Source organism: Cotesia typhae, unplaced genomic scaffold (assembly GCF_013202065.1).
Source record: "Cotesia typhae breed Kobodo isofemale line unplaced genomic scaffold, CoteBio_Ctyphae contig_22, whole genome shotgun sequence".
In the NCBI taxonomy this organism is placed as follows: Eukaryota; Metazoa; Arthropoda; class Insecta; order Hymenoptera; family Braconidae; genus Cotesia; species Cotesia typhae.
The window spans coordinates 1,379,799-1,392,603 of record NW_027423728.1 but is presented as its reverse complement, the minus strand read 5'-3'; the positions used below and the strand labels follow the sequence as shown (position 1 = coordinate 1,392,603).

The 12,805-nt window shown below is 33.5% G+C and overlaps 1 protein-coding gene across 7 annotated transcripts in view; it reads left to right on the top strand.

Moving 5' to 3' along the window:
- The window catches only part of Kuz (zinc-dependent metalloprotease kuz), a 128,643-nt gene that overhangs the window by 113,033 nt on the left and 2,805 nt on the right, over positions 1–12,805 (top strand). The gene's annotated exons all lie outside the window — the stretch shown is intronic.

Genomic DNA, 12,805 nt, shown 5'->3' with positions numbered 1-12,805 from the left:
TTGGGAATTATTTTTCGAAACAAAAAAATTGCCCAAGACTCGACCGGACCCGAAAAAGATAAATCGAAAAATTTTATTTCTAAATATTAATTAACTAAATTATTAAGAAAAAAAAAAATAGACCCAAGACGCAGCAGGACCCAAATAAACGGATAGAAATTTTTTATTACTTGATCACCAAGATTAATTTTCCTTGAAAAGAAAGGCCCAATCTCAAACAGACTTCGAATAACTGATTGAAAAATTTTATTATCAATTATTAATTAACAACATTATTCTTAAAAAAAAATTAATAGGCCCCAGACTCAATCGGACCCAAACAAACGGATCGAAAACTTTTATTTCCCATTCATTTTGCTAGGAATTATTTTTAAAAACGAAAAAAATGCCCAAGACTCGACCAGAGCCAAGAATAGAAGAATGCAAAAAAATTTATTTTCTCTTTTCAATAACAAACAAAAATTTATTGAACAAAAATCAGCCTAATCTTGACAAGACGATAAAAAACTGATTGAAAAAATTTATTATCAATTATTAATTGACAAAATTATTTCAAAAAAGAAAATAGGCCCCAGACTCAACCGGACCAAAACGAACAGATAGAAAATTTTTATTACTTATTTCTTATGCTCGGAATAATTTTTGAAAACAGAAGGAATTGCCCAAGACTCAACCGGACCCAACCAAACGGATGGAAAACTTTCATTTCTCATTTATTTTGCTGGGAATTATTCTGTAAAATAATTTTTCAATTAATCGTCAGGTAAAATGTCAAAAAATAAATTAAAACAAACATTGAACTCAAGTCCCAATAATTTTGATATTTTAATTAAAATTATTTTTTAATTAATTGACAGGTAAAATGTCAAATAAGGAATTGAAAAAAATCGCTCTCGAGTCCTGATAATTTTGATATTTTTATTAAAATTATTTATCAGTTAATTAACAGGTAAAATGTCAACTAATAAATTAAAAAAAAATTGAACTCAAGTCCGAATAATTTTGATATTTTAATTGAAATTATTTATCAGTTAATTGACAGGTAAAATGTAAAAAAATATACTAAAAAAATCGCTCTCGAGTCCTGATAATTTTGATATTATTATTAAAATTATTAATCACTTAATCAACAAGCGAAATGTCAAATGATAAATTAAAAAAAAATTGAACTCAAGTCCGAATAATTTTGATATTTTTAATAGAATTATCTATCAGTGAATTAACAGGTAGAATGTCAAATTATAAATTAAGAAAAAAATTGAACTCAAGTCCGAATAATTTTGATATTTTTATTAGAATTATCTATCAGTGAATTAACAGGTAGAGTGTCAAATTATAAATTAAGAAAAAAATTGAACTCAAGTCCGAATAATTTTGATATTTTTATTAGAATTATCTATCGGTGAATTAACAGGTAGAATGTCAAATTATAAATTAAGAAAAAAATTGAACTCAAGTCCGAACAATTTTGATATTTTTATAAAAATTATTTTTAATTAATTGACAGGTAAATAAATAATAAATTAAAAAAAAAAATTGAACTCAGGTCCTGATAATTTTGATATTTTAATTAAAGTTGTTTATCAATCAATTGACTGTTAAAATCCTGAATAATAAATTAAAAATAAATCGCACTCATGTTCTCATAATTTTGATCTTATAATTGAAATAAATTTCTAATGAATTGACGGGTAAAATCCCAAGTATCAAATTAAGTAGTAATCGCACCCAAGCCCTGATAATTTTGATATTTTAATTTAAATTATTTATCACTTAATTGATAGGTAAAATGTCAAATGATAAATTAACAAAACATTGAATTCAAGTCCTTATAATTTTGATATTTCAATTTAAATATTCTTTTTATTTACTGACAGGTAAAATGTCGAAGAAAATATGAAAAAGAAATGGCATTCACGTTTTAGTAATTTTGATATTTTAGTTTCCCTTTTTCTTAGCAAAGAAATCATTTCAAAAAAATCTACAGGTGTTTCGGCAGTTCAAGGATAACTTTACTTTAATGTTATTAGTTTGCATTCACATCATTACACTTTACTCCTTTTATTAAGCAATTAAGATTCCAGTTGAATCTTAGCCTTTTTTTTTTTTTGTATTTGAAAATAATCCCCAGCAAAATAAATGAGAATTAAAAATTTACTCTCCGTTTCTGTGGGTCTGGTTAAATCTTGGGCCTTTTTATTTTTTTATTAAATTTTTTCGAATAAAAATAAAAATTAAAATTTTTTCCTCTGTCTTAGAGTACCCGGTTAGCTTTAATTCAGCGTTACAACGCCTCCAATAATGCTGCGATACACGGACACACACTCATACATTAAGCCGTCCGCTTGCGACCTCATACATCCACTCATTCACACTTACGTACTCGGCTCATAGCGTCACAATCCCCTCTCATGCTCGGCTTTGTGTGAGCGAGTAAGCTGCTATTGCAGCATCTCACTCTCGCGTCTCCTCTACTTCCCCGCTCATTTTCATTTCTCGAATAGCGCGCTTCTGATTGGCTATCGTTTTTAATTCATAACTCAAATTCTATGGCCCAAAAAAATTTTTGGCTCAGGAACTTTCGATTCAGTATTTTTTTCTCTATCGACCCCAACAATTACTCCCGCCACTTCAGAGACACCCTGTATACTGCGGTTTCTACTTAAATCGCGCTGTCCACCGGGCTCTCACGCTCTTAGATTGGATCACTCTATTCGGCAAACCATCAACAAATAGAGTTCGTAATAATTAACTAAATCGCGCTGTCCACCGGACTCTCACGCTCTAAGATTGGCTCTACTCGGTAAACCATCAACAAGTAGAGTTCGTTTTATACTCTCTATCACACATTACCCACGCTAATCTTCACACACATATCCCACACTTCTTCACACACACACTGATTTACTTTGTTTTATTTTTTTCCAATATTACAGAGAAATTGACAAAAATTTACTTTTGCAAATTACTACATTGACTCAACAAATTCAGTCATCAGCTAATAATTAAATTTACCGAATATTTTCAATTAACAATTTAATTCTCTAAAATCCGAATGTAATCCGACTTATAATTTTGATTCAAAACTAGTCACGAGTTTATTTCTCAACATTAAAATAAATCCATTTCTTGTAGATTTTTTCAACAATTTAAATTAACGTATCTCGAACTTATGATCCACGTTGCTAAATAAATTCTTAAAAATTTTTCACGATGATGAAATAAAATTAATAAGATAAATTTTTCCAGAACTTAAATTCAATATAAAATTTCCTCGAGGGAGTTTCCGATTAGTTAATTAAAAATTATCAAATAATAGACAATTATTCTCAGTTAATTAAAATCATAAATTTTTGGCCAGGTTTAATGAAACAAATTCTCAATAATTAACATTCAATAAAATATTTGCGCGCTCAAAACAAACGCCAATTTTTATGGTAGCTCGTAGTGACTTTTTGACCTTGGGTATACGTTAACTACATTGTACGATTCAACCGATGTTTCTTTAGTCCGTGAGAAAACAATGGAATCTTCCCGAAGAATTTATTATTCGGTTTTTATTTAATAAACAAATTAGTTGTAAATGAGCTGATTTTTCTGATGTTCAGAATTATTTCAAATAATAAATTTTACGGCAATTAATACCACAAGGTCTTTGAGTAGTTCTCGGGTATAAACCCCCTTGAGGTACTCTCAACGAAAACTAGTGAATCGAAATTGCAATTAATTAATTACTGAACTATAAATATTAATTATTGACAAAAGTTAATTAAGTAAATTGATTGAACGATCCAATTAATAAATGAAAAAGGAGAAGTAACCGAGTATCAGGTAAACCGCGGTCCACTTCTTTCCCACAGAGTAATTCTTGATACCTTGACGAATAAAACGACGATCTAACTCACTCGTTGAGGATGAAGTCCTAGTTGTAGTTGAGTTCCTTCGTCTCGTCACTACTCCGGGGATCGGTCCTTTTTGATTTCCCGTGGCACTCTCTCTGGCGGTCACACTACTTCTCTCTTTTTCACTGCACGGCTCACCTATAATAACCCAAAACTACCCCCTCCTATTCTCTTTTTAGGCCCGAAGATCGAGACGCGCCAGTGCTATGTCGAATAATTATCGATATCCGGCGACTTATCGATTAAGGGTAATTTTACCCTGTTACACGGTTAAGATCAGGTGCCGTAAGTAATCGGGAAGCTCGGGCTCGATTAAATGATATATTTATTAATTAATTGAAGATAGAAGAGAATTATGATAGGAGGAGAGGCAAGCCTACATGTCCGCGCTTCATCAACTCCCAATTGGGACTGGCTTTGTCTCTCCGTTTTTAATTATGACAATTAAAGATTGTCACCATGATGCATCTTAGGTTACCTATGAGAGAGTCGTCGAGGCCCGGGTCTCATGTTGACTCTGATGTTTATACCACGGGCCGCGACGGCTCCTTACCGCGAGAGATTTCCGTTACCTAGCTGGCGAAAAGCGCCAGCGAAGCAACCGAAATGCTCCCCGGAGTAGTTCGAGAAAATTATTGAATAATAAAAAAAAAAAGATTCCTTAAAACGTTACACTTCAAAAAATGATTCCGCGGTAACAATAGTTGTATCACCATTTTTCAAAAAGTTATTCAATCGTTAATTAACATTTTTTTACGGGTTTGAGTTGTCGCAAAAGGCGGTATAAAAGTTAAAATAATTAATCTATAAAAATCATTTGTTTCTTAGAGCCCTTTTTATAAACTTACTCAATAAGATGACGTTAAGAAAGTTTGTAAAATATTTTTATTTTATTAATTATTAATTTTTGAATTAACAAAAGGATTTAAAATTTAAAGAATTTACGTTAAATAACTTTTTTTCTAATTTAAAGATATTACTGATTTCATATTCTTGTTAGGCATTGTACCATTACTTTTCCAATTTTTTCATGCCATTTGTTTATAAATTTTTTATTAACAAACGGATTGATTCAATATCATTGAAAAAAATTTTTTTGCACCATATTGTTATCGTAAGAAAACAATGATTAAAAAAATTTTTTTTTTTTCACTCAAAAACAATATCTTATTGTTTACAATCGCTTTTTTATATTTTGATTATTCAAATAAATTATTGAGGAATCAGCTTTTATAAATCATAATTTGCATTTCTAAATATAATGGCAAAAAAAATTTTTGCTTGTCAACAACTTATTCATTTATTCATTTAACAATTTATTATAAATCATTTTTTTTCGTCCCATTTTTTTCAAAAACATACAAAAATTACAAAAACAGAAACCTGCAACATTATGGCAAAAAAATTTTTCACAAACCATCTGGATTTGGGTACACAACAGAATCCAAGCACTGACTCGATTTGTGAACAAACAAATTGCTGTAATTTTGCAACTATTGCAGATGACACTAAAAATCACGTCTGCAACTTCCCGCTAATTCCATACTTAAGCGCTCAAAATTTTACTTAATACGTTTTTGAGCTCTTCGTGCTTAAAAATATAATGTACGTGTCATTTTGAGCTCTCCGATCACAAAAATCTTATAAAAGTTCAATAGAACACTATTTTTTGAATTTTCAAACCGCAATAACTTTTGAATCTATTAACCGATTTTCACGCAGTTCACGGCATTCGACGCAATTTTTTAGGTCTCATAAAGAATCTTTAAGTTTAAATTGATCAAACTACGAATTTCAATAAAACTCCGAAAAAAGACGATCGATGTGGTATTTCGATGTCAAAAGCTGATTAGTTTTTTTAAGTTCTAAGTTTTTCTTAGTACTTTGAACATCTTAAAAATGAGAATGAAAATAGAAAATGAAAGACTTATTTTCAAATCAGTACAAACAGGCCAAAAACACTTCAATTCGAGCCATCAAAGCAAGTAAAGCGATGTTGTGGAAAGAGATCTGTAGCAATCTTGACAAGGACAAGCACAGAGAATGTACCTGGCCCTGATGTTATACCGACATGGGTGATCAAGATTGTAGCTCTGGAGATTGGTTCTTTTCGACAAAGGTAAAAGAAAACTCTGTAACACATTCGTCGTTTAGATTATTCTGCATGTTAGACATTGCTGCAAAATTGCTTAAGAAGCTCACACAGGAAACACTCTGCAACGACATCGCTCGATCTGGAGGCTTTTCTTCTAACCAACATGACTTCCGGTAAGGTCGATCGACTGTCCGCGTAATCTAAAAAGTCATGGAGACAGTAACAGAAGCATGGTTTGGTAGCCTCGAAGCTCACAAGTTGTGTCTTCTCTTCACACTAGACATCAAAAACGTCTTTAATAGCGCGAATTAGGGAGATATTTTATATGCTTTAGAGCACAAATTATACGTGGAGCCAGAAAATATGGCACTAGTCGACAACTACCTTGACGAAGGGACGCCGATCACAAAAACCACGAAAGGCTCACGGGAACATAATATAATGGCAGGCGTGCCGCAAGGTTCAATTATGGGGCCTGACTTATGGAACGTGGACTACGACAAGTTCCTAGAAACCCTGTTGCCGAAACAAGTAGAGCTCACGGGTTTTGCAAACGACGTCGCGACCACAATAGTAGTAGATAGTGCCGAGAAGGCAAAACTATTGGTTCGGGAAACTAGTGACGCCGTCGAAACCTGGCTCGAGAAACACCACCTGAAACTCACCAAGTCTAAAACATAGATGGTTTCCTTGACTCTACAAAAATGGTTTCTTAAACCTTTTTCCGTGGATATGGGCGGGAAAACATTGACGTCAAGAAGAGCACTGCGTTTTTTGGGAGTAGTGATAGACGAGAAGCTGTCTTTCCGAGAACACTTCGAAAACGCATGCACGAACGCAAATTAAACAGTATCCAACCTGTCAAAAATTATGGCCAACACGATGGGACCACGAACCAAAATAGCCCTTTGGAAGCAGTCCACTCAGTTATGCTTTACGGAGCGGAGATATGGGCAGACATCCTGAAGTAAAAGACATACCAGTGTAAGATGGCAGCGGTGCAGCGGCGAGGCGTTTTCAGGGTTGTCTGGCTTTCTCGGAAACACGGAGACACGGACTGCTTCTTCACCCAGCTATTGAAGAGACACGGATACTTTAGCGCCCATCTCTTCAAGATAGGGCTGCATCGCACGTCAACGTGCAAATACTGTCCGAACCAAATCGACGACGCCGAACACACTTTCTTCGAGTGTGTGCGATGGAAGGACTAAAGAAGCAGCACCGGAGAAACTATTGGCACCACGGTCTCCCCGGAAAGCTTGGTAACGGGCATGCTCAAAAACGAAGATAACTCTTCAGCTGTCGCAGCCTACGCGCAGTGCCTTCTAAAAGAAAAAACCGCAGAAAGGGACCAATAACCAAAAGCAGGCATCGTAAGACAAAACATTAACTGGGTTGACGTAATGCTAACGCGGTTCCGATCCAGTCTTCCTCGCACCTTTGTTCAGGAAACAACAAGAGGAGGGATTAAGTGGGTGATTTATGGACGTAAGATTTTTGGACTCAGTATCCAGAACTGGACCAGAACATGGAGTAATTGGTCAGGGTCGTGAGAGATTGCTGAAAGAAACCAAAATTTAAACACAGAAATTCGTTTTACAAAATTATATATTTATCCCATGTTTTTTACAATTGAAATAAGGCCTTACAACAATTAATAAAAATTTATTGGATGATCTCACTCATACACAACTCTTATCCGGTTATATTTCGCGCTGTCTAGCTGACCCTCACGTTGTTGTAGTGCCCGCTGTCCACTAGACCCTGACGCTACTCTATCAACTTCTTGCTGTCCACTGGGCCCTCACGCTACTCTAACTTTTTTCACTCTGTCCCACGGACCCTCACGTCACTGTGCTGGACCCTCACGTTATTCTAAGAAATCTACCCCGAAGCCAGAAGAGTATACCATGAAACCGATGTAGACTCTTTATGCACCCACAACCATACTACTTATAATTTCCAATAATAAAAATAATACAATGAATTATTTCCAACTAATAAAATAATTCCTAATTATAATTTATAATTCCTAAAATAATTCCTTAATTCCTAATTATAATTTTTCTATTTACTAAATTACTGCCGTGTTCTTAATATTACAACAACAATAATTATTACTTCCAAGAGTTCTTCGTATCTTGAATTAATTCTAATTTTTTCGAGTCCGAGAATTCATTAAATAAATCTTATTCCATTCGTTTTAGTCAAAGTTAATTAATTAAATTCCGATAATTGAGTAATATTAAAATTGCCTAAATTATTTTCATTTAATCCAAATTATTTTATTAAATCCATTCGTAAGTAGTAAATTTAACGAAGTTTTATTTTCTTTCTAAATGTGAAATTTCTACAAAAAGATATTGTAGTTTACACAGAGAGATTTTAGTTTTGACCTTAAGAAGGTTTTATACTAAATTTAATGCGCTGTCTAATGGCCGACTTTCTCTCAAGGCCGTTAATTTTTATGTTAGTTACTTTTTGACAAAAATTGACAAGTGTCTGAATTTGTAATTTTGAAAATGTTATTGGATTAATTTTTTAATGTTAAATCCGTTTTGCCGTAAATAATTCAGTTTGTCGATTTACTCAATTTCATTTTTACTAGCTTAAGCCAAATTATTAATTACACGATTATGAATAATTAATAGTCTACACACGACATGAGAATCTAAGATTAATAACCCGAAATATGTTCCTAGTATAATTAAACTAGATAGACCTACGTGTAAAATAAGTAACCTGACTAAAACGAATCATTTTTTCTAAACAAATTAATTAATAACCCGAAATAGTTCTTGGTATTATTAATTAATTGGTTTATAATTTATTATAATTTTAATTCTAAATTTAATCTTAATTCTTAACGATTGTGAACGAGCACGAAATGGCGGTGACTTTCAGCCGACATGAGGCCTGGCTGATACCGCAGTCCTGAAGAATAATTAACTCGTTATTTGTATCTGGAGTTTTTTTATAATTTTTATCAGTGCTTCCTCGATGAGCTGTAAACTCCTCGTCTTCGAGTATTGGTGTAAATTTTCCTTGGTGAGGTATTCTCAACTTGGCGGCAAAACGGTGGTCACCATCACTCGCTCCCTGAATATTGATATAGCCTGTAACCGTAAACCAGCATTAGAAATGATCACAAAATTAAAATTAATTTAAGCAAGCTGACATTTGGCCTAGCAAGCAATAAATTAATAAGGTGTTATCGCTTCGTTCCACGTTGGTCGAGCCGATATCAAATGATTACACTGGCACACAAAAAAAAAATTGTCTGTACACCGGGCGCCACCTATCTACGGACATGTTTTTCGACCCGCTGAATACGAATTTCAAGTCAGTTTAGGCTGTCCAGCCTTCAATTTCGAGTAAATTGCAAAAAACCCCAAAAAATTGATGTTTTGGCAAGAAAAAAAATTTTGAGATCTAAGGCAAGCATAATTTTCATGTATTTTAATCTGTTAAATACTAATTTCGACCGTACTTTAATCATAAACTTTTTTAATTTTAAAAAAATTGTGAAATGTCCATAAAAATTGCAAAATCGTGAAGAATTGGGATTATCTTGGTTCAAAAAATTTTGTGGACCCAGATTGACAAAGATTTTCATGTAATTTAATCTGCTTGATCTAATTCTTCAATAAATTTGGCCCATAGTTCCCTTAAACATTCATAAAATTGCAAAAAATCGATTAAATAGCAGAAAATTGCTGCTGAAAAAATGGAAAAAAATCTTTTAAACACAATTAAATAAATTTCTTGTATTTTGTATTAACAAAATACAAGATTAAAATCTGAAAATGCAAAAAAATCGTAAAATCTATGACAATGACGTGTAAACAGAAATAGTAGAATGATTTCCCAACTTTTAAACTGTTTTCCGGTGGTATCGAAATGAACTCTTTTATTTTTAAATGATCTACAGTGTGGATTTCTCTTTTGTTTGTTATTTTCTTTTGGTATATCTCATTTGAGTATCCAGCAATAGTCTGCCATCATTTTGATATTCCACTTTCCTTGATACCTAGTCTCCATTTCATTTATGTCTTGATGAAAACGTTCTCCCTGTTCTTCACTGTACTCCCCAAAATTCTCAGAAAAGTGGTCGATGTGAGAATTCAGGAAGTGAAATTTTAGATTTATTGAGCAACCTAAATTTTTGTAATTTGTCACTAATTCTTCGACTATTGTCCTGTAATTTTCACTTTTATTATTTCCTACAAAGTTATGACACACACATTTTTGAAAGTTACCCAAGCTGTTCTCTCCGTATTATTCATTTTACCTATAAAATTAGCATCCTGAAATAGAGTTGTATTATTAATCATTTATTCAAATCATATTTTTTATGAACTAGTAAATTTATAAATTTTCATTTATAGTAATGTTTATTTTTCCACTTATACTTTTGGAATTGAAATCAAATAAACATATTATTAGTTGTACGTATTTTTAAAAATAAGGAATTTTATTTGTTCAGTTGGTCATACGAACAACTGTAAAATTGAACAGATGATCTAGTTTACATAGAATCATTTGTATTTATATCCAATTATTCGTAAATTTTTCCGTGCTTTTATTCATTTATATTCATCAGCTTTTTTTTGAACTTTCATATTTATTTTGACAAATTTTCATAAATCCAAACTTTCATTCATACCAAAGCAACACGAGCATCCATAAATTATTGTCTCTTATTGTACAAGCGATCATGCAATGAAATAAAGTCTGCACATTGAAGAAGTTGAAATCCCAACATGATGGCGAATTTTTACTAAATAAAGGAAAGGTGGAAGAAGAAATATCCACGTCGTAGATCATTCCAAAATGAAACAGTATAATACCCTCGAAAAACAGTTAAAAATCCAATTTGTGTACATTCTTGGATCTCAATCTTTCATTTTAGAAATACAACATACAAGAAATACACGCCCGGTGTACAGACAATTTTTTTTTGTGTGTCAGTGTTACCTTTGCTGGATGCTTTTGAGAAATTTGCGTCCAGTAGAGCCACAGTCACAATGAGTCTTACCAAATTTTCTTCTTTCCTTGCTTCCTCTGCTCTCCCCACTATCACTACGTCGATTTCTCCACCTTGGGGCCTCGTTTCATAGCTTCAGCTATGGTTACGAGGACTTAAGATCACACCGCACTGTGATCTGTCGATAACTAACACAGTGCGGATAAAAGGGCCTTTAACGGGTAACGATTGCTCCGTTACACCAGCCTTGTTAAATAAAAAAAAAAAAAAAAAAAAAAAAAAAAAAAAAACATACACATAAACGCAAGTGATTGAGACCAAGTACAAACACATACGCAAGAACAAAGAGGCCATAAAACGGTTCAAACATACCATCAAGGTGAGCAAAGCGTCGTTGTAAAAGGAAATCTGCAATGACCTGAACCAGGATATCTGAGGCAAAACCTATTTGATTTTCTTCAAAAAACTCAAAGAAAGGCTGCATCAGAAGCACTAAAAATCCCAGCTAATATGGGCAACATTGTAACGGGTACTCTTTGACTCACTTTACCCCCGGCTCGATTTAGCTCGCCGGAGTCCAGGATTTTAACGAGGGTAATTTTAATTAAATCAAACTCGAAAATTTGATTAACATATTCAAACACAGAACCTCTTTATTTTAATTAACAAAACATTAATTTTGTACATTTTACAATAAATGGCGAATTATCAAACCCAAACATACACGGCGTATACGGATTTATTTACCGTCGTCGGTAAAATAATTCTCCCGTTGCTTACAAAAATCGCGTGGCTGATTCCCCTCCGTCGGCCGTCTACTTCCTGGTTTCTGACGGGAGGCTCGTATTGCCCCATAGGCAATACTTTGCTATTTCCAAAGAGAGAATGAATAAAATCCACCTCGCCCCACCTATTCAGCTGTGGTTGCCACCTTTTGGCTAAAGGCCTCCAGGATGAGAGTCGCCATTGGCTCGTGGGTGGAAAAGTTCACTTACCTGTGGTAGTCCGCACCAGGTAGAGTGGACTCTCATCAATTTCTTCGGCCAGAAGTCTCCAGTCGAGAAAATTAAACCCAAATAAAGGTTGTTCATCGACGGAAAATTTTTGGTCTTTATCAATCCGAAAGTTTTTACTAAAAGCGATAATTATCGTCACCTATTACGCACAGTCAAACTTCGGGAATTTCCTGAAAAATTATAAATTTAATTCCATTAAATATTAAAATCGGTCAAACAATTCGTCGATTTACATAAATTTCAAACAAATTTTACTTCCATACAAATTCTCGTCGTGACTTAGCAAAATGTACGAGTACTGCACGGACAAAAATGATGACGCTATGCTCACGTTTTCCAAGTGCGAACGCTGGAAAAATCCCAGAGCAAACACCGAAGCAGTTAAAGGCAAAGCACTCAAGTCTGAGAGCCTCGGGAATCACTTGAATGACATTACTGTTAACGTGCGGCGCCTTCTGATAGATAATATTTCAAAGAGAAACAAGTAGAACAAGAGCAGACGTCGTTAGACACAGCGGGACTGGGCTGAAGTAATACTAACGCGGTCTCGATCCAGTATTCCCTGCTCGAAGTATGGGGGATGAGGAAAGGGGAAGATTTAGTGGGTGGAAATCCAACACTACCAATAACATCATCTGTCAGTGTCTTTGAAAGATTACCCCTCCCGCCATCGTTAAAAAAAAAAAATTACACACATTCTCACACATAGAATTAATTTATAAAATTAGGTTGAAACTAATAATTTTCTGATTTTTTTAATTTCATTGATTTTCATAACAAGAATTCAAAAAACGACATGTAGGAA